Source organism: Lygodium microphyllum, chromosome 1, assembly GCF_053477565.2.
Source record: "Lygodium microphyllum isolate KBCC chromosome 1, Lygodium_microphyllum_v1.1.10, whole genome shotgun sequence".
Lineage (NCBI taxonomy): Eukaryota > Viridiplantae > Streptophyta > Polypodiopsida > Schizaeales > Lygodiaceae > Lygodium > Lygodium microphyllum.
In genome coordinates, this window is record NC_141135.1 from 116,100,998 (window position 1) to 116,116,682 (window position 15,685).

Below are 15,685 nucleotides of genomic sequence, written 5' to 3' on the forward strand. Positions count from 1 at the left end.
CTTGCTGGAGCTCAAGGGAAGGCTATAGCCATGTGTCTGGCAGCGTGGAGGGAGAGAGGTACCTCTCCCTCTCCCTATAAAACCCATCGCCATGGGAGCTGGAAGGTGGGAGCTAGGAGCCGTGATGCCGCCACTTTGAGGGAGAAATCGGATGCCACCAAGCTTAAAGGAGAGAGGGGATTCTGAGAAGGGTAGACTGCGCTAGCTGATGCCATTAAACAAGATAGGGAGGAGATTGTGAGATTCGAACGTGGCTAGACACATGGCTATAGCCTTCCCTTAAACAAGAAAGGGAGGAGGTTGTGTGAATCTCTCCTTAAAGTCATTTAACCCCTTCACAAGCAGTTTTTTGTCATGTCCTTTCCCCTCCTTGTGTTCTTACACAAAGGGAGTCTCACCCCGGGATTTTTACATCCATTCCCTTGCAAATTTCCATCCAAGTCCCCTTAAAGTTTGACTTATCTCGGGAATTAAACCTTTTTCTCCCTTTTAGCATTTCACAAAGCCCATTTAAAACTACTCCCTTGGACTTCCATGAGCCTTCCCAAATTGGTCCTTATAACCCTGGTCTCCTTTTAAAATCCTTCCCTCTCAAATCCATTCCCTACTTCGTGGAGACAGCCTTTAAGGCCTTCTAAAGCCGCTTCCAAAAGACAGAGACATTATTCAAGGAAGCCGAATCACAAAGGAAGTTTCACGTGCGAAGGAGACGGCCAAGATCATAAATTTGCGTCTAAGTTGAAAAGGCCGAATTCGCCATGGCTCCTAAGAAGGCACAAGGCGCAAATGCAGGAGGATCATCTCCTAACATCCATGTGGACATTTCACCACAAGTCCAGGTTTTCTTCCTAATTTATTTTTACGTCATCATATTTCAATTGTGCATGATTCACTTACAAAAATTAGGATGCATTTTTTTTTTGATTGAAATACCTTGGCTAAATTAAAGGAAATAACTTCCATCAAGGAATGGGTCATTTGTATTTTTCCAATGGAACAAGTGAAAGGACATAAGACGTCTATGCATCCTTAGCAATTTGTTATATGTATTACAGTAACGAATTTAGATTAATTAAAGATCATCTTTTCGAAGTTATTATTGTACACTTCGATTAGGCATGGAAAGTATAAATCGCATGTCACATTATTAGACATCTCTTCTTCCCAATGATTTGTTATAGAAAGTTGCTAATAATACGTAGGAATTTGCAAGGCATGAAATGGTTCTTGAGTTGCATAACTCTAGTCAATTGGTATAAATATTGTTTCAACTGCATAATTGTTAGAAAAGGCTACATGGTTCATACATAAAACCCTAAAGCTTAGTAGCATGAAACTTGATTGCATGTTATAGAAGGATCACTAGGAATTATGCCATAACTTAACTTACGCTTTAAACTTAGACGGAAAAGTTAGGGATTGTAAAACTACTCATACCTAGGCAATACATTCTTGTGGTTACGAACATGGTATCGTAAATATCTTCAAGAATAGACAAGTAAATTGGTTTAAACCTAAACACCTAAAACCACGAGGTACTCATTTAGGAAAGGTTGATTCAATGCAACATATCCCAAAGAGCTAACTAGGGTTTAGCATGTTGAGGTCGTAACGTAATCACTCTTATTGCCAAAGCTGAAACTCTTATACCCTAAAGACTTGTCCACACTCACGGAATGTTGAGACAATAGGACGTACTTGCGAGAGACGATCTAGTGTTTTCACCCTAAGGATCGTTCACTAAAAGGATGAAACTCGATTTGAATTTGGAACCCTGAGACCGATAATGTCAGCCTAGTGCAATCAGGATCGGATTGTTATGAACACACCCTAACCCTGTTTCCTATCTAATCACGATACTGCAATTAGAAGACGCCGTTGATGGGTAAATTAGCCCATGGATTAGATGCGACACTCGTGCAACAAGTTGCAAAGTCTCATGATCTTGTGATTTGATCACAAGGGAATGGCCGATTCCTCGGAATATGATTGGCAGATTCTCACGCAAGTTTATCTTGCAAGAGGATGAATAATCATCCGGATATAGTACTTTTCTTGGGTAAAGTGACCAAGATACGAGGATTAGATATTTGCTTGGAAGTAAAGGACCAATCAGTAAATTGGAATAACATATGTACTGCTAATTGAACTTAAGGTATTGATTAAGTCGAGTTAATAGGGTACATCCCTAACCCAAGGATATAGGGTTAACAAACAAACCCTTAGGAATCTTGCCAAGTCACAATTGATCCCGAATTGAATGCTGAATGCATTCTGAAAGAAGGATTCACTCCTTAGCGGTTGGCCAAAATAACGACCAATGGAACTGATTGTGCTTGTAACAGTTTTTAGAGCACTGTTTTGCTTTGTTTGCTCAAAGAATTAAAGGATGAAAAGATATCTAATGCTTTAGGTTGAAGGCCTGAAGGGAGAGGCAGGTTCAATTACCCCCGGCTGCTTGCCTGACCCTAACCAAGGGGATTGTTAACCACGTCGGGAAGGTGGACCGAACCCGCTGCGAGAGGTCTCTCCGTTGAGCGCTACTTGGAGCAAGAGGATGCTTGGATGCTAGGGGGGCTCTGGTCGTAAATCCCTCGCCTTTAGGGCCCTGCACAAGAGGCCAACTGACTCGGGATTGGATCTTGAGGCCCGCATACTAGTCTATTGGCGGAATCTTGGATTAGTAATCCCTGTGGATCTGGATAGCCTTCGGGCGGATTATGGATAAGCCGACGGGCTGGATGTTATAAATGTATTCCAAAGATAAATATGATAAGCTATTGAAAATGAATTTATTTGACATTGTTTTTCTATGTCAAGTGCTATGATTAAATAAAGGAACTAGTGCCTAACGGACTAATTAAGGAAGCGCATGCATGTCCAACTAAACGTGGTATGTAATTAGATAACTAAAACAACCTGAGGAAAGTGCAGTGGATGTGGCCATGGGTCCATCCTACGGATGGGTGGTCCCGGTTGGTCGGGAACTTTTCTCAATCATGATGGACAGCAAGAAGATTGTTTTCAAAGGACACGAACAGCACGAGCGCTGACCTAGAGTCTAAGTTATAATAATCCTGATTTACAATGTTTTAGGGGAATGGAATGGGACTATGCCTTATGGCAGAGAGGTCGAGCATTGCATTCCTCTCGTTTCCCATTCTCCTTGAACCAAGTGCAGCATGAATTGGCTTCAACCCTGGCATTTTTGCATAAAGTAGTTCGCTTGGGGTTCGACGCTAGTTGCATTTTAGAAAATGACCATTAGGGAAAAACCCAGATTCAGGTCGGTCCTAAGTGGGAACGACCAGAATACTTCCACTACGTGGCAGACATGGAAAGTCCTAGATCGCAAACCCCATGACATTCCATGGGAGTACTGGGCGGAGCTTTCTAGACATCCTTTCCGATGGACTGCCAAGACGTGTCCTGAAGATTACAGGCGGACACCTTACAATTGGTATCAGAGCGAACCAACAAAGGATTTGTTTTTAAGAAATCTTAATAAGATGAAGTAAAGCAAATATTATTGTTTCGAACATTTCCTTACTTTCGATGCTGTCTTGCAGAATTACGAAACATGGAACAAGTTCTTAGTATTTCAAGTCATGTTTATGACTGCAATGCATTCCCCGGATTATCGACAAAGGGTTGAGATGATGAACATCTTCGATCGTATCTATAACCCATCGCCTTTGTACGTGGAATGAAGATGGATGAGTGCCTCAGGAATCTACTACATAGCTGCCCAGTAGTTTGTATACCTCCAAACCAACCTCAAGAGGATCAAGTGGTTGGAAGACCTGAAGATCGTAAAGCTCTTCATTTTTGTGGAGGCTCACGTAAACTCAACTTTACATATTCAATGTTGAAGGGTTGAGCTGAACTCATATGTATATGAGGAAGTGACCCATGTAATCCCTACCAACAGGATCAAAGTGTTGGGGCGCTATGAGAAGAATGGATTCCAAAGAAAAGGATACCTTGATCTTCCAATGACTTACCGATTCTTGAAGATCCATGACCCAAAACCATACTATTATCCAGTTCCTGTAGATAAATGTAAAACAACACTATTCTCCCTAAACTAAATGTATCAGCCGCCTTGCCATACCAAGAGATGTTGTACTCCGAAAGGGCTAGACCCATATAAATGCGATAAGACTTCTTTTTATCAATATCTATTTTGTTCAGGAAAATTGATAAGAAGTTAAGCGGTTAGATTGCTTGGTTGGATAGCTAAAATGGAGATGAAATATAAATCGTAATGATTAACGAGTAATAACGTTAAGAAACATTTATCCAGGAACAACCCCAGGTACAGATTCCTAGTTCGCCTTCTACATCAAGTACTATTGTAATCCACAAGAAGAAGTTTCTTCTCAAGTAGTTTAAGCCGCCCGAATTTGATGGGAGAGGCAGGTCCATCCAAGTAGATGCTGAAATTTGGATTGAATCCATGGAGGATTACTTTGAAGCAGCTGGTACTACACACGCCAACCAGGCTATGCTCGCCAAGCTGAAGCTCACCGGCGAAGCCAGGCTTTGGTGGAAGCAATGGTGCAGAGATCAAGGGATCGCGGAAGGATCCATTACCTAGGAGAAGCTGAAGAAAGACATGCAGGGAAGATACTTACCACCTATGTATCGCACGCAGAAAATGAATGAGTTCTACAAGCTAAAACAGCTAGGACTCACTCTTGACGCATACTAATCTAAATTCGTCTTTCTTAAGTATGCGCCACTGATGGACATGACACAGTAGGTGTCACTCAAAATTGTGTGCTGGTTTAAATCCACCAGTGAATACCCATCTCGAATCTATGTGCCCATCAGATCTACAGGACGCACTCATTTGAGATGCCCCTATAATTCAGGAGGTGCAGGCTAGACCAAGAGGTAACAAAACATGGTCTTATAATAAACTGAACAGAGGAGAATATAGGCCTCAAATTAAGAGAGTTCAAGGTGAGAATCGGGAACAAAGAAAGAAAGCAAGGACTAATAATGCCAATAGCTTTGCCCCTACCCAAAGCAATGGCCGAAACCTTCGTTGTTTCAACTGCAATGACCCTGGTCATTTCAAGAGGCAATGTCCCAAGCTTGGAGGAGGACATTGCCAGGCACCTTTCCAAGGAACGGGCCATGGATAAGGAGCCACTACCCGAGGCAGAGGAAGAACCACCTACGTTGCCAATAGGCAAATGTGCAAAGAAGAAGAAGATCCGACCATGGAAGCAGAGTTTGAAAGGGCGACAGTCCATGCCGCTCTACACAAGAAAGGCCCAAATCGCCAGTTCTCTGTGATTCAGACACCGTCGGGGACTATCAAGGTAAGGGTTTCAAGACCTTGATTGATTGTGGCAGTACACATTCCTTTATCTCACAAACTTATGCAAAAAGATTAGGCATAGCCACAGTAGAAGCACCTACCTTGCTTGTGGAATTAGCAAATGGTCATGAAGTCACTTGTACCAGGCAAACTACTAAGGCGAAATTCTTTCTAGGAGGAAAGACGACTTCAGTCAAATTCAGAGTCATGAGCCTAGGCATCCATGAGTGTCTACTAGGAATGGATTGGCTTAAACATAATGACGCCCACATTCATTGTGGAAAGGGCCAAATTTCCTTTTGGAACTCTAAAGGGGAATTGGTCACAACTCAAGGTGAGGCTAGAAAGCTAAAAATTCAACTGGCCAAAGTATCTCGAATTATAAAGGGAATCAGAAAAGGATTACGTGTCTACTTGATTAAGCTCAACAAGTTAGATCAGAAGCAGGAGTCTAGTGAAGGACCTTCATGGCTAAAGGAATACGCGGACATATTTCCTAAAGAATTAACAGAACTCCCGCCTTAAAGAGAAGTGGATCATGAGATCAAGCTGGTACCAAGACCTGCGCCAATTGCGAAGAGACCCTATAGAATGTCCATACCGGAAGCAATTGAGCTAAAGGAACAACTCAAGCAACTGCTAGATGAGGGCTACATCCGTCCTAGAAATTCACCATGGGGAGCTCCAATACTGTTCCAAAAAAAGAAAGATGGAACGCTTCGACTCTGTATTGATTACAAAGGGTTGAATCAATCAACTGTCAAGAACAAGTACCCTATTCCTAGAATAGATGAGCTTCTTGATCGTCTTCAGGGTGCGAAGATCTTCTCCAAGATTGATCTCAGGTCTCGTTACTATCAGATAAGGATCAAGGAAGAATATATCCCAAAGATGGCCTTCAACACAAGATATGGGCACTTTGAGTTCCTAGTTATGTCATTTAGGCTTACGAATGCGCCTGCCACCTTCAACAGGTTAATGCAGGATATTTTCAGGCCATATCTTAATGACTTTGTACTCATCTTCTTCAACGACACTCTAGTCTATTCCAAACAGGAAGAAGATCATGAACCCCAACTTTGAATTGTCCTTGAGACAATGAGGCACACAAGCTGTATGCTAAGATAAAGAAATGTGCATTCTTCAAGCGTCAGATTGAGTATCTGGGATTCCTCGTATCAGCGAAAGGAATCTCAGTGGATCCGGCCAAAGTTAGAGATATGCTAGAATGGCCAATACCAACAACTGTCAAAGAAATACGCATTTTTCTTGGATTGACAGGATGGTATAGAGTCTTCATCAAAAACTATGCTTTGATTGCAGCACCTCTGACGGACTTACTAAACAAGAAAGCATTCATTGCATGGTCAACTACTAAACAAACTAGCTTTGATAGATTGAAGCAAATTTTGGTATCAGCACCTATCCTAAAACTTCCAGACCTCAGTAAGGAGTTCGAGGTAGTACGTGATGCTAGTGCACTTTCCTTAGGATGTGTGCTCATGCAGGAAGGTCCATCCAGTAGCATACTCTTCAAGAAAACTGAAGAGTCATGAGAAGAATTATGCTGCCCATGATCTAGAATTATTAGCTGTCATCCATGCTCTAAAACTTTGGAGACACCACTTGTTGGGTAACAAGTTTACTCTAGTGATTGATCATAAGAGTCTCAAGTAGTTCTTTACCCAGAACGAACTCAACATGAGGCAACGTCGGTGGATTGAAGTGCTTGAGGAGTATGACTTTGAAATCAAATACCAACCTGGAAAGGAGAATGTAGTTGCTGATGCACTCAATCACAAGGCATTCCTTAATTCTATAATCTTGAAAAATCCATCAATAGCTAGATCCCTAGCTACAAAGGTATCTATGCCAAACAATCCAATACTTGAGCTGGCTAGAGAAGAAGCATGCCATGATCCAGCCTATCAAAAGATGCTAAGGGAGATCCCTATCAAGGACCAGGAGCAAAAGCTATAGGCTAAGTATCATGAATTCTCTATCAATAGTGGACTTGTCTACTATAGAACAAGAGTATGTATACCGGCAAGCTAGTCACTTAAGCAGAAGATGTTGTGAGAAGCTCATGATTCCCCTTTCTCAGGACATCCTGGCTATGCCAAGACTCTCAATGCAATTACGAAGAGCTACCATTGGGAGAGGCTTAAAGGTGACGTTCTCAAATATGTCACTAAGGTTTGTCTTGTCAATGTATCAAAGCCCAACATGTCAAAATGCCAGGAATGTTGCAACCACTTGACATTCCCCAAATGAAATGGAAATTCATCAGTATGGACTTTATTGTTGGCCTACCCCAAGTTCAGGGAGGATACAACTCCATCATGGTTGACATGCTTACTAAGGTTGCACACCTTATTCTAGTAAAGACAAACTATAAAGCCTCAGACATTGCAAGGTTGTTTATCAAGGAGATATTCAAGCTACATTGGTTACCCAGAAGAATCATTAGTGATCATGATTTTGTCTTCACATCACACTTCTGGAGAGCTATCTTTGAAGCCATTGAGACTCAACTCTGTTTTAGTACAGCCTACTATCCCCAAACTGATGGTCAAATGGAACAAGTCAATCAAATCATTGAGGATATGCTTAGGGCACACTGCTGTCGTAAACCAAAAAGGTGGATTCAATACTTGCCTTTGTTTGAATTTGCCTACAATGCTTCTTACCAACAAAGCATTCAGATGACCCCTTTTCAAGCATTGTATGGTCATGACTGTCGAAGTTCCCTAAACTTCTCAGATCAACCTTAAGGGTTGAAGCTTCAAAGCAGATGTTGGAAGAGATGGATAACCAAATAAAGTCAATAATACAGGACATCCAAGCCACCAAGGATAGACAAAAGGCATACGTAGATTTGAAGCGTCAAGATAGAATCTTCGAGGAAGGAGACATGGTCTTCATTTGCGTACGCCCAAAAAAGAGTTCTCTATCCTTAGGGGATTGCAAGAAGCTAAGTCCAAGGTATTGTGGACCATACAAGATCCTCAAGTGCCTAGGACCTAATGCTTATAGATTGCAACTCCCTGAGAACCTAAAGGTTCATAATGTATTCCATATCAGCCTATTGAAGATGTACCTAATCCTAACCATGTACTTGATGACCAACAAGTTGTAATGCCTAGTCACGGAGTCCTTGATTTAAGGCTTGATAGGATCCTAGATGTTAGGGAGAGACAATTGAGATCCAGAACCTTGAGAGAATGCCTCGTGTAGTGGAAAGATTATTCCGAGGAGGATGCCAGTTGGGTAGATGAAAGCACTCTCAACCATCAATATCCCCAGTTTATCTCGAGATGAGGACATCTCGATTCCTCCAAGGGGGAGAGAATGTAATAATTCCCATTCCTAAAAACCGCATTCTTCAAAAGAACCTCCTCTTAGGAGGCCAAAATGATAAATTTTGGGAATAATTGAATTTTTTTTAAATTATCCCTCTCTCCCCCAACCAACGGTCGTGCTGGAGGAGAGGGAGGGGAGGCGGGATGACTGAGTATCCTTGTTGGAGCTCAAGGGAAGGCTATAGCCATGCGTCTGGCTGTGTGGAGGGAGGGAGGTACCTCTCTCTCTCCCTATAAAACCCATCGCCATGGGAGTTAGAAGGTGGGAGCCAGGAGCCGTGATGCCGCCAGTTTGAGGGAGAAATCGGACTCCGCCAAGCTTAAAGGAGAGAGGGGATTCTGAGAAGGGTAGACTACACCAGCTACTATCGCCATTAAATGAGATAGGGAGGAGGTTGTGAGATTCGGACGTAGCTGTGTGAGAGAGGGAAAGCTGGGAGAGTGTAACATCACCGCGTCGTGAGGGAGGACCACTGCCGAGACCCGCCACGGCCCCCATTTCGCCTTGGTTTGCCAACAAGCCGCCATAAGCAAATTGTCTCTTCTTCTTTTTTCCCCCACGTGGTTATGTGACCACAGAAGCTTCTTGGAAGCTTCTAAGGGGAGGGATTTTAGCCCCCTTTCATATTGCAAGTCCCACAAGGGTTCATTTTAACCCCGGGGTCCCTTAGAACCCCCTTTCTATTGGTCTTCACAAGCACCCTCTTTCCTCCTTTTTTCATTTTACCCAAGGCCCTTTAAAAGGCTCATTTACCCCGGGAGCTAAGCCCTTTTTCCCCCCTTGGGTTCCCCACAAGGAATCTCTCGTTAAAGTCATTTAACCCCTTCACAAGGAGTTTTTTTTCACGTCCCTTCCCCCCCTTGCGTTCTTACACAAAGGGAGTCTCACCCCAGGATTTTTACATCCATTCCCTTGCAAATTTCCACCTAACCCCCTTTCCGGGAAATTTCCATCCAAGCCCCTTAAAGTTTGACTTATCCCGAGAATTAAACATTTTTCCCCCTTTTAGCATTTCACAAAGCCCATTTAAAACTACTCCCTTGGACTTCCATGAGCCTTCCCAAATTGGTCCTTATAACCCTGGTCTCCTTTTAAAAGCTTACCCTCTCAAATCCATTCCCTACTTCATGGAGGCAGCCTTTAAGGCCTTCTAAAGCCGGTTCCAAACGATGGAGAAATTATTCAAGGAAGCCGAATCACAAAGAAAGTTTGGCATGCGAAGGAGACGGCCAAGATCATCAATCTATGTCCAAGTCAAAAAGGCCGAATTCGCGATGGCTCCTAAGAAGGCACAAGGCGCAAATGCAGGAGGATCATCTCCTAAGATCCATGTGGACATTTCACCACCAGTCCAGGTTTTCTTCCTAATTTTGTTTTACGTCGTAATATTTCAATTGTGCATGATTCATTTATGAAAATTAGGATGCTTTTTTTTTTCGATTGAAATACCTTGGCTAAATTAAAGGAAATAACTTCGATCAAGGAATCCATCATTTGTATTTTTCCAATGGAATGAATGAAAGAACATAAGACGTCTATCCATCTTTAGCAATTTGTTATATGCAATACAGTAACGAATTTAGATGAATTAAAGATCATCTTTTTGAAGTTATTATTGTACACTTCGATTAGGCATGGAAAGTATAAATCGCATGTCGCATTATTAGACATCTCTTCTTCACAATGATTTGTTATAGAAAGTTGCTAATAATTCGTAGGAATTTTCAAGGCATGAAATGGTTCTTGAGCTGCATAACTCTAGTAAATTGGTATAAATATCGTTTCAATTGCATAATTGTTAGAAAAGGCTGCATGATACAAACATAAAACCCTAAAGCTTAGTAGCATAAAACTTGATTGCATGTTATAGAAGGATCACTAGTAATTATGCCATAACTTAACTTATGCTTTGAACTTAGTCAGAAAAGTTAGGGATTGTAAAACTACTCATACATAGGCAATACATTATGTGAATATGAAAATGGTATCGTAAATATATTCAAGAATAGACAAGTAAATTGGTTTAAACCTAAACACCTTAAACTGCAAGGTACTCGTTTAGGAAGGGTTGATTCAATGCAACATATCCCAAAGAGATAACTAGGGTTTAGGACGTTGAGGTCGTAACCTAATCGCTCTTATTGCTAAAGCTAAAACTCCCTAAGGATCGATTGCTAAAAGGATGAAACTCGATTTGAATTTGGAACCCTAAGACAAACAATGTCAGCCTAGTGCAATCACGATCGGATTGTTATGAAAACACCCGAACCATGTTTCCTATCTAATCATGATACCGTGATTAGAAGATGCCGTTGATGGGTAAATTAGCCCATGGATTAGATGTGACACTCGTGCAACAAGTTACAGAGTCGCATGATCTTGTGATTTGATCACAAGGGAATGGTCAATTCCTTGGAATAAGATTGCCAGATTCTCACGCAAGTTTATCTTGCAAGAGGATGAATAATCGTCCTGATATAGTACCTTTCTTGGGTAAAGTGACCAAGATACAGGGATTAGATATTTACTTGGAAGCAAAGGACGAATCAGTAAATTGGAATAACATATGTACCGCTAATTGAACTTAAGGTATTGATTAAGTCGGGTTAATAGGGTACAGCCCTAACCCAAGGATATAGGGTTAACAAACAAACCCTTGGGAATATTGCCAAGTCGCAATTGATCCCGAATTGAATGCTGAATGCATTCTGAAAGAAGGATTCACTTCTTAGCAGTTGGCCAAAATAACAACCAATGGAAATGATTGTGCTTGTAACAGTTTTTAGAGCACTATTTTGCTTTGTTTTCTCAAAGAATTAAAGGATGAAAATATATCTAATGCTTCAGGTTGAAGGGCTGAAGGGAGAGGCAGCTTCAGTTACCCCCGACTACGTGCCCGACCCTAACCAAGGGGGTTGTTAACCACGCCAGGAAGGTAGACCAAACCCGCTACGAGAGGTCTCTCCGTTGAGCACTACTTGGAGCAGGAGGACGCTTGGGTGCCATGGGGGGCTCTGGCGGTAAATCCCTTGCCTTCAGGGCCCTGTACAAGAGGCCAACGTGACTCGGGATTGGATCTCGTGGCCCGCATACTAGTCTACGGGAGGAATCTTGGATTAGTAATCCCTGTGGATTGGTGGATAGCCTTCGGGCGGATTATGGATAAGCCTACGGGTTGGATGTTATAAATGTATTCCAAAGATAAATATGATAAGCTGTTGAAAAGGAACTTGTTTGACATTGTTTTTCTATCTCAAGTGCTATAATTACGTAAAGGAACCAGTGCCTAACGGACTAATTAAGGAAGCTGTATGATGCATGTCCAACTAAACGTGGTAGGTAATTAGATAACTAAAACAACCTGAGGAAAGTGTGATGGATGTGGCCATGGGTTCGTCCTATGGATGGGTGGTCCCGGTTTGCCAGGAACTTTTCTCAATCACGATGGATAGCAAGAAGATCATTTTCAAAGGACACAAACAACAAGGGCACTGACCTAGAGTCTAAGTTATAATAATCTTGATTTACGTTGTTTTAGGGGAACGGAATGGGACTATGCCTTATGGCAGAGAGGTCGAGCCTTGCATCCCTCGCGTTTCCTATTCTCCTTGAACCAAGTACAACATGAATCCACTTCGACCCTAGCGTTTCTACGTAAAGTAGTTCGCTTGGGGTTCGATGCTAGTTGCCATTTAAAAAATGACCATTAGGAAAAAACCCTGATTCAGGTGGTCGGGTCCTAAGTGGGAACAGCCAGAATACTTCCACTATGTGGCAGACACGGAAAGTCCTAGATCGCAAACCCCGTGAAATTCCATGGGAGTACCGGGTGGAGCTTTCTAGACATCCTTTCAGATGGACAACCAAGACATGTCCTGAAGATTACAGGCGGACACATTACATTGTTGGTGACATCGAGCTCGAGTAATAGGTACATCACTCACATTCATTTCTTCTTCTTTCTTATTTTATGCTTTTGTATTACTTATCGACAATATCATTATTCAATGTAGCTATGTTTAACTTGTTTTCTTTCCAGTTTTTGCAACTATTAATGCATGTGTTCTTACACACACACACACACTGATGGGACCTAAAACGGGCCGGCACTGGCTCATGCACTAGCTGGACCTCTATCATGCGCTCAACAACCCCACGGCCTCGTAGCCAGGAGCGTGGATGACACATACATCATCTTCCTAAACATCTAATTTTGTTTGTATCACGTCTCGTAGTCCAACTCTAACCCAATTAACACTCCTCAGAGGGAGTCCCTAGCACATTGCCAAATAGCACGAAGTACAAACATAGGAGGTCCTTGCACTGCTGACTACCGCTACCTCACTGCGACTCTCCTACATATTGGGGATTGACCCCTCGATGCGTCGCTAAACATATATAACACTTCGCACACATTTCCACTCAAGGTACCAATTGATCGTATCCAGGAATGTACCTTACCTCACTTTCTTTCCCCTTAGACCCAACTCCTAGCCTACAGCTTGGACAATCTTACTCACTCAACGTCGGTCACGATCTTCTAGAAAGCAATTGCCATGCATCCAAGAGGTATTGTCTGATACATTTTAAATTTCTTTATGATTTATGCAAATAGTGAATGCCCACATACTCAAACAATTAAGAAAATCAGCATTTGTGCTTAGTGCAAAAGCATTCTTTCAATGACTTTGACTATTGCTCATATGCGGCATTGCATGAACCTAGCACCGAGAAACCCTCGTGCTACTAGGTTCTTAATTTTTAATTATCGACCAACCTAAATGGTGTGCATAAAAAACCAACAAGCTTTCCATCATTCCATTCAGCATTTAAACACTTTTTATACACTCTACCCCCTCACCCATTTAGGTTGTGCATTGTGCATAGGTTTAGGGTTCATTTTCCACATTTTTATTGTATAAAAAGCCATAAAAACTCACTAGAACATAAAGGTAGGGCTGAATTGAGGCTAAACCTCATACTTCAAACCCCCCATACATCCAAAAACATGGTTCTTATTTTTCCTTAATTTTCGACACTCAAAATCTATTTTTCCTCTATTTTTCTTTATTTTCTCTATTTTTGGTATTTTTTCACAATATTAAATGACTTAAAATTCAAAATGAATTGTGGTTGTGGCCCTTAGGCTCATTTGCAGCAAAAACATAAATTTAGTTTGTGTGTCTTATTAGATTTTCCATTGATATATAAAAAACACCCAATTTTTCCATATTTCGTGTATTTTATGGGTTTTATACTATTAATTTCATCCACAACACTTATGATTTTCTGATTTTTTGATTATAAACAGTTGGAAGACATTGCAAACAACATTATAATACATAATCATCCCATGGGAACAATTATTCATGAAGCAAATTGCATTGCGGGTTTTTATTTGCCATATCTCGGGACTGATTTCCAGCCACCATTAATGCTCATGACAGTCCACAATCAGCAATCTTCCTTTCTCTTGCACCACGGAGCAATCCGGTCTTCATTGGACAAGCATCCGTCATCCATTCTTCTTCTTCTTCTTCACCACATGAATCTGCCCTTACGGGAGAGAGAGGGAGGAGAGAGAAAGACTCAAATGAGAGATCTTCATAGAGACCGCCATCTCTCAGGCGAGAGGCAGCAATACAATTGGCATCGAGGAGGGAAGCAAGGGCAATGATCAGTTATAGTGGTTGTTTGCAGGCAGGGAGAAGTCCCATCCATCCATGGCATGATTTTCGGCGCCCTCTGTTGGCCACATTTTCTTCATCTCTCTCATCCCATGATTTGTCATGTTGCATGCCTTTTGGTTGGGGGGTTAAAATTTCCCCAAAGGGCACCCCCCCCTTTGGTCCATGTTGTGGCCACCCTTTCAAATCTTGACCATTTCTTGGCCATTTCCCCGTCCGGACTCCGAATTGAGCTTTGAAAAATCCTGGGTGTGCAGCTTGGCATCCCGCATTGGCTGGTAACTCTTGTCAACCCGCACGACAGTCTAAAAAATTATGAAAAATCAACAAGTGTCGCTTGGACGCCTTTAAAGTACTTTGGCGCTTAAAATCATCCTAGATCGAGTCGTCGCCTTCTACGTTGAATATTTTTCCCTTGATACTCATAATTTTTAGCTATTTTTAAGAACTTCTCGGTACCAAAATTCCGCTCTCATTGGTGACCACCACAGGATGTTGCACAAAAACAACCAAAGGAAGCATCAAGCTTATACAAAATAGATATATGTTAAACACAGCACAATGCTCACCCTACCCCCTGACAGAACCAAGGCATGACATCCACAAGGAGTAGACCTAGCATAATCTGATAAAAGGTTTCGAAGCTAGTCACTAACCAACTGCTCCAACACGGCCAAACTAAAAAGAACTATCAAAGAGGTTGCCCTAAGTGGTGGTCTGAACTACCTACCGAACTAAGGACAACACAACTAGGAGCTCTTATTAGGCGAGGACTCCTATAGCCTGATCAAGAAGTGATTTCTTTCAGCACATTTCTTCTTTTAGGGTTTTTATGTTTCATACTCGGGTATGTAAAAAGGAGGGAGCTGAGCGTAGTGACCCAAAGAGAACAGGGCATCGGCCTCAGGTCCTATCTCGGTACCCAAGGACCTATCAAGCCCTCGCAAGGCGACATTTGATCCTTTCCTAACGCTCACTTTTATTTTCGCTCCAACCTTCCTTAATTTCTTCTTTTTCAGCAAGATGCCACCCCTAGGAAGACAAGGCATTGGCCCCGGGTCTGACTCGTCCCCAGGAACCTACCAGGCCTTCGCTAGGCAATGATCAACTGCGTATAAAGTTTTCTTTCTTCTCTTTGATAGGGGTTAGAACCCCTTTTTATACACCTTTGTATTTATTTCTTTTCCTTTAAGATATTCAGGGCTTTTTCCTTTATCATCTTTATTTTTCTTTCTGCAGGCTTCGGTAACTGCCTCACAACTAACAAGAACTCCTAGAAGGGCTGCCTAGCAGGCTAGCAGAA